The sequence below is a fragment of the Daphnia magna genome, linkage group LG4, assembly GCF_020631705.1.
Source record: "Daphnia magna isolate NIES linkage group LG4, ASM2063170v1.1, whole genome shotgun sequence".
In the NCBI taxonomy this organism is placed as follows: Eukaryota; Metazoa; Arthropoda; class Branchiopoda; order Diplostraca; family Daphniidae; genus Daphnia; species Daphnia magna.
In genome coordinates, this window is record NC_059185.1 from 6,517,939 (window position 1) to 6,531,252 (window position 13,314).

General features: G+C 38.7%; 1 long non-coding RNA gene and 1 pseudogene across 1 annotated transcript; one reads left to right on the top strand and one right to left on the bottom strand.

Moving 5' to 3' along the window:
- The first annotated feature begins 4,891 nt into the window (after positions 1 to 4,891).
- LOC116922146 lies at positions 4,892 to 5,777 on the top strand. The gene is made up of 3 exons (XR_006645778.1): positions 4,892 to 5,002; positions 5,062 to 5,128; positions 5,189 to 5,777. It is a non-coding gene; the product is annotated as an uncharacterized LOC116922146 (long non-coding RNA).
- Positions 5,778 to 6,892: 1,115 nt separating this feature from the next.
- LOC116920626 lies at positions 6,893 to 12,899 on the bottom strand (annotated as a pseudogene).
- Between the last annotated feature and the right edge of the window lie 415 nt (positions 12,900 to 13,314).

Genomic DNA, 13,314 nt, shown 5'->3' on the forward strand with positions numbered 1-13,314 from the left:
TTACTGCTGCAGCCTCCTTTTCAATTGTGGAATATTTCACTTCGGCTTTATTAAGGTGTCTACTGGCGTAAGCGATTGGTTGATCCTTTCCCTCGTGCATCTGAGATAGGACCGCACCTCGCCCATAGTCGCTAGTGTTGTAGAGATTTAAAATTTCTTTGTGAAGTCTCGATAAGTGATTATAGGCTCTGATGTCAGGTATTTTCTGAGGAACTCAAAAGCTTCTTCCTCTGTTGAGCCCCACACTAACTCATCATTTGCTTGTGCTATCGTTTGGCTTAACATTGGGTGGACAATGGTGAAAAACCACTTGATAAATCGACGGTAATAATGTGCAAGCCCCAGGAATGGCTGCATCTCTTTGAAATATAGGGTTTCCTATAGTTCGCCAGGGCATCGATTATGGTTAAGTTTGACGCGATGCCGTTCGCAGAAATAGTATGGCCTTGATATTGCACCGAATTTACCAAGAATTTGCATTTCGAAAGTTTTACCCTGAGGATGGCATTATTTAAGAATTCGAAAACCCTGTTCAAATTGTTGATGTGGTCTTCGTTGGTCTTCGAGAATATTATGATGTCGTCCAGGTAGACCAAACATGTCTTTCCTATTTACAACTTGCAAGATAACATTCATTAATCTGTGGAAGGTTCCTGGGGCTTTAGTGAGGTCGAATGCAAGACCACCACTTGTACAACTTATTCTCCATGATTAAAGCGGTCTTCTCTTTTGACGTTTCTTCCATGTCTATCTCGCAATACCCGGATGCTAAGTCCAGAGTGGAAAAGCATCGCTGTCCGTGCAGCAAATCTAGCACGTCATCAATTCTTTCTTCGTCAGAACATTCAGTTTCCGATAGTCTATGCACAGTCGAGCGTCTTCGGTCTTCTTGTTTACTAGAACGTTTTGGGGCAGTCCAAAGAGAATCGATGGACGGATGTTGTTGTCTTGTTCTTCTTCGAGACTTCCTTTTGAGGAAGGAATGCCCTAAAGGGTCTCTGGAAGGGCCCTTTTCTTGTGTATCACTAACGTATTTAATTAACCTTGTGTTGTCCAGGTCACTGGTTTTGAATGCGAACATGATGATTCGCTAGAAGTTTGCGCAAACTCCTCGTGACGTCCTCTGCGACGTCTGGAAGTGAAACCTTAAGACATTCGTTGTGGAGAGTTTTAGGCTGGTTGGAGCAGGACGCAACGTGAGTATGCGTCTTAAAGAACACGTGTCCCAGAATAGTGTAGCGACGAAGGTCGATGGTACGGTTGGTCCCGTTGACCAAAACGATCTGAAATATTTCTTTATCTGACTTCGTTGAGACGAAAGGGTCAAAAGAAGCCCGGGGGGTAGTTGGGAGTCTTTGAAAAGAAAACATGCTGTTTCGAGAGCTTTACGGGACAATTCGCTTTCTTCATCAAGCGTGCAGATGATAAAGGTATTTTTATTCCATTGGCAGCCATCATGATTCGTTAGTTCACGTTTTGGAGTTGATCAGACTCCCTCACTCGATAGACAGTCTGCTAACGACCGCCGATCATAAACTTATTTTTATAAAGGGCGTCTAACCTAGTACGCATTCTTCCATAATTCCCTGAAAGACGATTAACTGTTGCTGGAAGGGTTCACGGGGCCTTTCATTCTCAGCAATAACATTTACTACTACGGTTCGCTGTCAGATCAGGGGCCTGTTGCTGATTTCAAAGATGTCTACGGCTACTTCCTTTGAATATTGCAAGTCTTCTTCCTGCAGTAGAAGCCTGTCAAAAAGCGTACTGTTGATGAGGCTTTTCCCTTCTCCACTGTCTACTAATGCTTTGAATGTGTAATTCTCTACTAACATTCTTATTTTTTGAATGGTGGGGCTTTTGGATACGGATTGGACAAATTGTTAAGGTTTACTGGAGTAGAGGCTACGAAACCTAGACGGGCATTGATTCGGGAAGGTTGTCCTGATGTAGTGAACGGGGTTGTGGAAGTGGGTTGAGAGGAGGATGAGTTATAGCCCAACTGCGGGTCTGATAAAAGGGTGAACTCTTGCAGCGCTGAGATAGGGAGTACGGTAGAGGGTCCGGGCGGTGTTAGTCGCCATCTTCATCTCTATGCCTGCCTCCAAGAGAAAGCAACTCAATTTTGTAAGCCTGGACGAAAGTGCCAGACTACTCTGAAAGCTTTTTGCTTGTCGCCATCCCATTGATGGAGAGTATCGGTGTCGCTATCGGTGTTGGATGTAGAGCGTGGTTGTGAAACATGGTTGGCAAGAGAAGTGGTGAGCGGGTTAAAGTGGGGAGCGTGGTGTTATCTACAGCACGATGAGATGGATTTATCTGACAGATCTTCTCTTTGGGTGAAATCTATAGACTTCCCGGTGCTTAGCTCGAGTTGTTCGGAACTGTGGGGTGCCAGTTTAACAAAATCATGTTTTTGGACGTCGACCAATTGTTCTTTGATATTCTCATACGAGGTTGCTCTAAGTGATGGGGTAGGGGCGTCGATAGTCGAGGGGAAATAGCTCCCGCTTTCTTACGATCGGGGTAGGATTGGACCCCATGCGAACGTTTAAGAATTCGAATACTTAAAGAAGGGCATCTCTATAGTGGTACACTACTAATACGGCCAGCAATGCGACCCTTGCGTGCTCATCGCCTAAATGATTTTGACGCTTGACCTTCAAATGGTATTTAACTTCGAAGAGGAGTTCCAAGATAACTCTTCCGGGATTTCTTGAAGAATTTCCTGGAGAACTCCTAGATTAAAAGTGAAATATAAATCCTTTTCTGCAGTTTCTCAAAAAAAAATTTTTTTTATCGTTTACTATTTAACAAAAGCCAACTGCTTCTATGTCTTTATTACCTTCACAAATTTTCATGGCAATTTTCTGTTACAACAGCAACTACACTTTGCATTTAATCGGTATAAAAATCAAAGTTGTCATTCAAAACACATTTTTCATCATGGTTGATACACCTTCTTGCTATTCTCTGCTGTATTTGTTGTCGGGCAGCGACGTTCCCTACCAGATTCGATACGTTGTCGTTGTCACCACCCTCACCACCCTCAAATTTGGATTTTAATATTACAATACACAGTGAAAAGAAGTAATAAGATGGTAAAAACAAGAACTATTAATTACCGGGATTGCTGTTGCAAATACTGTAGGATTGTCAAATTCCAAAACTTCTGGGTAATACTTCTATGAGTTCTCAACACTCCATTCTCACCCAAAGGATCACCATCTAATCCATACTAGAATATTTACATCAAAAGTTAAACAGTCTTAGTTAACCCATTGTTGTAGTTCCTTCTTGCAACTCTGGCTTGAACAATGAAATTCTTGTGGAAGTGGGCTGCAAGATTTCAAGAATATGGACGTTTAGGATAAAAAACGAAGCCCCGTTCTTGCCGTCCATACGAAATTGTCAAAAAAACTAACCCTACAATAATATTCGCTGATACCTGTTTAAAAGGCTTGCTACTTTTTAAAATTGTGTTTGATTTGCTTTTGTTTTTACCCGTTTTAAATCCTTTTTCATTCTTTGAAAGGTTTTAAAGAAACCTCCAAAGCTACATGTTCCGTTGACACGGTTGGGAAAAAATTCGTGACGCTGGGCTACGGGGAATGATACTTTACCAAAAAAATGTCTTACCGATCACCATCGACAACAAATACTTCAATTCGCCAAGGAAGATGTTCATTACAACGTTGATTTCAGGAGAAAAATTATCTGGAGTGATGAAAAAAACTTTTAATCCGATAGTGACACAGCTCAATACGTTAGGCGCTTACCCAATGCCGACTACGATTTGCATCGTACGACAAGGTGTACAAAAAAAACTCTTAATATTGTTCAAATATTATTATGACCATGTTCCAGAACCCCATCCATGTTGCTGGACCGTTACATAATGTAAAGCCTTAAACCACTTTTTTGCTCACCTGTTATTTCTTCATGCGTGGATGTAATTTTGCAGCCCTATTTTGTTGTTTGTTGACACGTGTATTCAGCTGACCTAAAGCAATCAATTTCCAGTAGAGGGCGGGCATGCAGCTACATGGTCAATACGCCCCTCTACATACTCAGATGTTTGTTTTTTTGCCAAGGTCTTCAATCGATACCTCACGATTGTCTTGCGTTTCTGGAACAGCGTCTTAAAAGAAGAAAGAAATGGATATTAAAAGGTTGTTGTTAGATGGGTTGGAGGCTGAGAATGATAAAGACTGCGTCTGAATTGAGGTCAGCTCGGAACATCTAAGAATGGAGGTTATGGCAACCTATCCTCCACATCTTGAGACAAACCTTTATCTTAGTTAGGGGTCACTCATTCAGACAAAAGGTTTTCTAAAGATTATTTTAATTTGTTTTCATTATTTTTTTTTTTTTTTTCCTTTGAACTGATATTTTTTTACGGCATTATAGGTTTTTTATACCTATTTTACGGCTTCTGTGTCTACTCCCGCGCAATGCTTCTTGAGACAAAGCTTTGTCTCAAGATTTTCTATGTAATATTTTACCGAACCAATTTATGTAAGGTTCTAGTGTTAATTAATACCTTGGAAAAACAGGTATTTTTACATGTAAAAAAAATTCCGACAATAATTTTATTTGTGGTATCTTGTATTCATTTGTTGAGAGAATTCTTTGTTTCATAATGGATTTAAAAACAAGAGTTTGTTTTGTCCCAGGTTTATAATCCAGTATCCATTTGCTTTTAATTGCTTTTCTACCTTGTTGTTCCAGAGAAAAGGAATGTTTAATTTGAAATGTATATTTAATTCATGTTTTCCCATGTTAGTTTAAGTCTGAAGTATCGATTAATTTCATAGGCCGCCAGGTGGGCCTTTTGTCGGTGCAGTAGAGAACAGCTGATGTTGCAATGAAGTATCTTGTCAGACACAGAAAGTAGTCATTATTCATTTTAGGGCTTGTATAGCCATTGACGACTCGTTTTACTCTGTATTGGTGCGAATTCTCACCTTGTGATTTCCTGTTCCTCATTTGAGCCATTGAGGTAATTTTGTATATATATTTTATGTGCGTGATGGGCTAACATTATTCTCGTGTACATAGATTAGGCCCTAGAATTGATTTGTGTCTATGATTGCCTTATTGACCGGCTCCAAATTGTGGATGCTAGGTGAGAGCTAGTTTTTTATTTCAATTGAAGTCTGTGTATGTTAATTTTGTCTTAACTTAGGCAATTTGTGCTTTTGCTGTATTCGGTTCCATTGCTTGCATGTGATTGCAAAATTGACAAATAAATCCGTGGGTTGATTAGAAGCAATCGATCGGCCTACTCCCTCCCGCCTCGACTATTTCATTCTATCGCTAGAGCATTGTGGTAATGGAACAACATCCCAGGTTTTGTTTTCCATGAGTGATTTATACTCCTCTTGAATGGCCTCTTTCCAAAGTTTACATTCTGGGCAGGACATTGCGTCATTAATGCTGATTGGGATGTATAGTTCCAGGAGAAGAGCACTAGCTGGGTTATACGGTGTTGATGGATCATGTTCTAACACCATTGTCTCAAGGACTGCCCTCGTACCTTCTTCTATTTCGGATCCATCTGATGTGTCTTCCTTGTAGTTTACGTAGGGTAGTTGACGTTTTGATCTTCTTGTGGGCTGTTCTTCTAAAGGTTGAGGTATGATTGACATGTCATTAATTACTAGTGCCTGTTACATATCAATCTCAGCATTGATATGTTGTTCCGCATTTGGCTCCCAATTGACTGCCCTAATCACTTCTCCTTCTCGGTTATCGATGTCCGCCCATCTATTCTGATTAAATGAAGTGGATTCAATTTTTTATGTTGTTTTTTTCAATTATTCTTTGTATTTCCATTCTAATATTAGGTACACATATATCCAGTTAAGTGTATATAGTGTTAAGAGAAAGGTTTTTAGAGGAAATAACCTAGTAAGTAGGTGTAGAATATGAGGAATATAAGCAAAACTACCTGGGGAATAATAGCCTGGGCCTCTTGCTCAATTGCATTTTCCATTAAGAAATCAAATACTTCATCTCGGGCATTGTTGTTCTGTCAATCTTAAACTTATATAAGCATACTGGGCCCATAACCTGATGAAGTATGACACTATATCTATATATATATATATACAGGCATTGACAAGTATTGCAATAGGTTTCCAGTAGTTATATTTAAGAGAGCAGGGAAAATTACAATGTTACATGAAAAGATATCAGAACACAGAGAGCAGGCGAGCCCGATTACACCCAGTACTTTGACAGTAGGGTCTCCACTCCTCTTTGGCGTAAGTGGGTTTTCCCAACTAGCAGAAGTAGTTGCTGAACCCGATTCATACTTCAACATTATTTGATGTTGTAATTCAATTTAAACAAATTCTGATTCTAGAGCCTATACTATACAAGTGTACTGATTAGCTATCGTGGATATTCTTTTTATTTAAACATTTTTTAGCTAAGGATTTAATTCGGATATTGTTGATTCCACTTTATTACATAAATTATTCCACGGATTTTTTAATGACGTGGATGTAATAAAAAACAATCTTTGTTCTAGGCGCCATGTACTATTAAATCATTTTAATCGAACAATTAACGCATAATAGAGCAAGGGCGAAGCGCGTACCCCCCTTGTTTTACGAACGCACCATATGGTTTTAAGATAGCTTTTGCGGCTAGAAGCCATGTTTGTATCGAGATACAAACATGGCCGCAAGCCGCAATTTCTCTCATAAAATAGTAAGGTGCGTTCGTAAAACAGTAGGGGGTACGCGCTTTGCCCTTGCTCTATAGACACACTTTTTCAGTAGAAAACGCACCAACGATAGAATTCATCTTATTAACGTGATACATTTTTTTTATTCGGAACAGTGTTTTACAATTTGATAAAACATTTATTAAAGAAAATGACCTAATTTTGGTCGCTATCAGTAAACTCGAACGATTCCTCGCTTTCTTCTTCAGTGTCTTCGCCCAATTCATCGGAATCTTCGGTCAGCGTGCTTTCAAAGTCATGTGGTTCCTCAGAAGTGTAAGACTCGATGTCACTTTCAACATCTCCTGCAGGATTAACTTCAATTGCTTAACATTGGGTGAGCCGAATAAAATCATCTTCTGAATACAGCTGAAATTTTTCCAGAGACTCTTGAATCTTAACATCTAATCTGGCGATTTCACATCGCATCAAGATTGCTTTACCAGCTATAAACTGATTAGTTTCCTCGCATGAAATGTTCTGGTCAATGAGATTTCTATTCAAAGAGGAGCGAGCTGAGTCAAGGTACAAGATATACTCTTTCATCTCCATTTTGCAGAGCTTGATCTCTTCTTCGGCTCTTTGCAGTAGCATCCAAGTATCAACGAGTTCATACTTCTGACTAAGTGACATTGTTTGACAAGAACGATTAGATAACATTGCGTACCACTAGTGCAGAAAAAACTACAGAAATTACAAATTGAAGATTCATTTTCTGAATCATCTTCAGAGTTGAGATCCCACGGGAAAATACCCTTCTCAAAATCCTCCATCGAAATTATTCCATGTATAGCTCTGTATTTTGAATTAATTACTGAAAGTAATTTCACAGCTTTTCCTTTAATTTTAGTTAACACTCCCCGGAACTTTGTACGAGTCTTGCAGGAATCTAATTGTAATTTTACAATTAACTGTGGAAAATAATAAGTAAGATTTTTTTTTTAAGTCATCGGCTTGAGTGGAGATAAAAATAGAGACATTCTTCATTTGAATGAAAAGCCCCTCAAGGTTTCGTTTCAGCTTATCAATAGGAGTATTTCTGTTTTGTCGTGATCCCAGATTAGCCAGAGCTTTTGCTTTCAATTCTTTTAAGATTTCTGGAAGATCTTCAATGTTACACTGATTGGAGTTAAATAGAGAGGTCAACTTATCATTATATACCGCTACACACTTCGAAGCCTTTCCGAAAAATAAGAATAACATGTAAAAGGGGCCGTTCACATACTACGTAGTGGGCTTAGGGGGGGGAAGGGGTCAGACAAATTACTTCAAAATACTACGGGGGAGGGGGGAGACCGGGGATTTGATACGTAGTAGAAACAAATTTTCAAAAATTTTCCAATTTAAAAAAAAAATTTGTTTTTCCTAAGCTGGCAACACTGTCGTTGTTTATTTTTGGCGAAAGCTCCTCATGAGCAGTCGACTGTTATGGTATTTTGAAATTCGTTTGTGAGTGGATTGAAACTTAAGAACGTCTAAACAAAATCCTACGGGAAAACCGGACCTATATCAACAGTTATATCAAGCTTACTCTGAAGTTCATAGTGATTTGACCAGACAACAATGTCAAATAGAGTTTAACAAAAAGTGGAAAACAATTAAAGAATGTAAAAATCGTTCAGAGGAAGCTGAAAAATATCTGAAGGTGTTAAAAGGTGCCATCACTTTGAAACGTCATTCACCAGGTAGTCTTGTTAATTTGTTTGCCAAAGTCGCAGCAAAAGCTTCAACAGCTCAGTCTGCTGATGCTGCAAGTAGTGAAGAGTCCGAAAACGTAAAGAAAAATGGTTTCGAACATGTAAACATTGAGTTCCTTCCGGACTCTTCTCAATTTATAGAACCAAGATCATCGAGTGATTCAGAAGGGGAAGCTATTCATAATTCATCAATCAATAGCAGTAACTTATCGGCCAGTAGTACTAGTTCAAAGACTCCTGCACAAGATGCGATCAAGGCCAAACTTGAAGTGATACACAGCGATTTGGTTGCATTGTATAAGCGTCGCGATGCTGACATGTTGACTCACGACGAAGAAATTGTTTTCCAAAAGAAAAAAGAACAAAGGACTGAGCTTCAAAACAAGTTAAGAGACTTGCAAAATCGCCAAAAGAATCAAAAAAAGCTTCGCGACAACCGTGCTGTTGTTCTTAAATCTGCCAGTTCTGAATTCAAGGATAAACTCAAACTTCGAAATCAATTTGGAAAACCTAGAGTTGAGACTGTACAGCCGTATTTTTTGGAGGCCATCGTAAACATTGCGATGCACGGATCTGCTGCCCAAGAAAAGAGAAGAAACGAGATATATCGTAGCATCTTGACGCTTGACGATTTGACTGCTCAATTAATTAGAGATGGCTTTGATGTAACTCGAAGCTCAGTTTACCTTCGATTAAAACCTAAACGAAGCAATAGTACGGAAGGAAAGCGCCATGTTAAAACGGTGCCAGTACAACTTATACGCGCCCAAAATGATCTGCACAAAAGTCATCCCGATCAAGGTTTTTGCAAAGCTACAATCAACAATTTGGAGCAGCTCGCTTCTCTTCTTGGGCCATCTGAAGTCATCTTTCTTTCTCAAGATGATAAAGCCAGGTAATGATTGATTTATATGAGCTAATAATACGTATTCTTCGGTACGTCTAAGCTTTTTTTCATTCCACACGATTTTATAGAGTTGCAATTGGAATTGTTGCAGCAAATAAACAAGCCCCGATTTTAATGCATCTAGAATATCAAGTTCAACTTCCAGATCATGACTGGGTAGTGGCGTCGGGTCACAAGTTAATTCCTTCGGTATACGCCGGAATAGTTATTGGTGCCAACGGTCTAGGAAAGCCGGAAGTTGTAGGCTATTCCGGTCCGACATATATAGCAATTCGCTCTGGGAAACATTGCTCTTCTACAGCGTCGGCCCACGGAAAAGATTTTGAAAAGTTGCTTTGTATTCCGGAATTTGAGGCGCTAACCAAATGTGGTACGGATAAATCAGTGAAACCCATCTTGATTTTAACTGGTATGAATAGTTAAAATACTTATTTGTTTCTTTTTAATTTCATCAAATCAATATTTATACTTTATTCAGTGGATGGAGGGCCAGATGAGAATCCGCGCTACCAAAAGGTAATTGAGACTGCTATTCATCACTTCAAGAAGCAGAATTTCGACGCTGTATTCGTGGCTACTAATGCGCCAGGTCGGAGTTCATTCAATCGCGTTGAAAGAAGAATGGCGCCTTTGAGTCGCGAGTTGGCCGGATTGATTTTGCAGCACGACCACTACGGCAGTCATTTAGATAATTCTGGTAAAACAACTGATGCTGAGCTTGAGAAAAAGAACTTTGAACATGCTGGAAGCACCCTCGCCGAGGTCTGGAATTCTGTAATTGTCGACGATCATCCAATTGTAGCTGAGTATATTGACCCTCTTAGCTCCGAACTCAATGATGAGTTGCACTTGAACGTTGCAGATCAGACTTGGTTTTCTGAGCATGTCAGGACTAGTCAGTATTTTCTCCAAATTGTGAAGTGCAATAATTGAATCTGTTGTACAGCCCCAAGAAGTTCTTACTTTTCTATTGTTCCTTCTCGATTCTTGCCTGGCCCAGTTCCGTTGTTTCAAATTTTAGAAAGTGGTTTAAGGGCCACGGAGAGATCTCATTTTGAAAAACATTCTTTTCCTTCTCTTTTTTTATTATTGAACCTTAGCCGAGAGTTGTTGCCACGATCTACTCGAAGTTTCAAATCTCTTCCTTATGATCTCTACAACCCTTCTGTTCAATCTCAGTTGACGGAGCGCATTTGTAAACATTGTTCGTTATATTTCGCATCAAAAGTTATGCTTAATACCCATATGCGCATTCATAAAAATGAAAAAAACGCCCCTGCGCAAGTTGAAATTCAAACACGGATAAGACCTATTCGTGTTGCAGCTAGGCGTCAAAGAGAAATGATGGTAATAATTGCTAACAGTGAAAATGGTCCGGAAGACGCCGAATGGATTGAGGAAGATGAACTAGACTTGTCAGGCCAAATTCCTGGATATCCAGTGAAAGCAAACAATACTTCAGTTCCCTTAATGCCCATTTTCTCTATTGATGATCATTATGCTAGTCCATGGGAAAATGTTTCTGTTTAATAATTGTATTATTATAAATCCGTTAAAAAGTAGAATCTGGCAACCAGAAAAATACTTTGCATCGTTAATTTTCAATATGTCACTGTACCAAAAATGATACAAAGAATGCTTACTTTTTTAATACAGAAATAATTGAGGTTCGAAATATATATAGGCCTATATTTTTTAGGGGGGGTCGAGCGAACTACTACGTAGTTTCAAAGGGGGGAGTCAGCCCGAACACTTCAATCTACTACAAGGGGGAGGGAGGGGGGTAAAAATCCGCCAAAATCCCACTACGTAGTATGTGAACGGCCCCAAACGTTATACACCATTTTTTTTAATTTATACCCTTTTTAAACGTTTACTGAGAATCGAAGGCATTCTTTCAATTTTACCCCAGTTCCAGTACAGAATTGCAGCAGAAAGTAAATCCGTCCGGTCTAAGAACATACAATCGTAAATCAACGAAGAATAATAATAAATGGGAATGACTTACTTGCTTTGCTCATATGCTTCGTTACATAACCATAGAGAGACAGTTTAGAAAAGACTTGCTCGTGCTCCTCACCAACAGTGAGACCAGCTCCTTTCTGCCAGTGGGGATTATAGAGAATCTAGAACTTGAAAAATTGAATTAATCTGTAACTGAACTGTAACTGGCACATTACGGTTTCACCTGACACGGCCAATGATGAGCTTTGGCGTGCATTCTGGGTAAAATGCCTTTCATTTTACTTGTCTTCTGCTAATACTCCGGAAAAGCTATAACCACTTTTCTTACAAATTTTTGGTATCTGCAAATGACATCATTGCAGAAAAATTTGCAGTTCAATCCAAATACAAGTTTTTGGAGAAATAAAGTGTATGTCATAGATTCCCCTTCGTGCATGTTGATTGCACCCAGCCTTAACCCATGACGGCAGACACTGAGAAGAAGACCGGTCTCATCGGATTTTGATCTTTTACAAGAATCTACCTTCGCAGCTTTAAAAGCTGAGCCTCCACACATCTCCTTTTTTTGTGTCTGAAGGAAAAAAATGCCTTTAATCAGCTGTATTATTTAATTATTTAAATTAAAAACTATATCTTTTTTTATTTTGGTGTAAATTCTGATACGAAAATTTGCTACATCCTTGTCCGATTTATTGACCAAGTCACCAAACCTCGGTGCTTCTTCTTTGATGCTAGTTATCAAATTGAAGTTATCAATTTCGTAAATGGATTCTTTTATTAACTAAAAATAAACCTTTCTCTTTCGTTTTGTGGATTTCGAACCTTTCCAGCAGAGGCATGGCGTTTCAACTTGACATTCCCATCTGAAGAGCCCATTACGGGAGATTTCCCACAAGGGGGACAAGACACTGTGCTCATATTCTTTATTTTTACCTTGATGTTTAAGCGACAAAGCTCCAATTCCTTAAAGGCCCTTGAGAACAAAGGTTCGTTCACAATTGGGCTCTAAATAAAAAAAATATATGATGTACTTTCTCATGAATCATATATCTTACTTAAATTCTAAACAATTAACTCTCCCAGATTCCTTTGAAATTTCTGCTATAGTACTGATAAACATCTTTTCAGAATTCAAAGGGGATTTATGCCTCAGATGATACCACATAGCAAATAATTCTTCGCAAAACAGATAACTGATAGAAGCTGTGGCACGTGCAGGCCAAAATCCAGAGTAAATATAGTCGTTTTTGTCGGCGTCTGTAATCTCTCTGCATTCCATGCAAAGAAGCTTGCAGCTCTTAAATCAAAACGGCCTTTTCCAAATAAGAAAGTAAAAGATCTCATTAGACCAGATATAGATATAGAAAATAAAACATCAAATACCTTGATGCATAACAACTGCTATTTGAAGATTTGGGTCAGGGTTAGGTATGAGTTTCATATTTCCTTTGCCGCTACATTTATCACACTGAGTTGGAACAAAACAAGGAACACAAATATTTGAAAAGAATGAAGTTGAAAAATATGAAATACATTTGGTTTAAAAATGCTTCACCTTTCAATACAGATTTCCAATCTTTGTCCCAAATCACATAAGGTTTCAATGGCTGCAAAATTTCCTTATTGACAAGATATCTATGGTGAAATGGTTGTCGACAATGCAAAACATCATCACAATCCCAGCACAGGTGATTTTTGCAGGTCATGCATCTAACGGCAGCTGACTCTAAAACTTTTTGACATACATTACAACAACTATTTCTTAAAGGTTGCTTTGACACATAAATTTCAAAAATGTCAGTTCGAACTTTTTCCCATTCTTTTCTCTAATCACATTGCATTTCTTGGCAAGTTTTCCTTACGAACTGATTTGTTGAAGCAGCTCTAAAGTCTTCCTTTAAGTTTTCAATCAGTTTTCGTTCAACTTCATCTAACTCTTCTGAAATAAAAAAGAAATTTATAATGTATATATGAAGAGACCACTATGTTTGGAGGAGACAAATTAATTA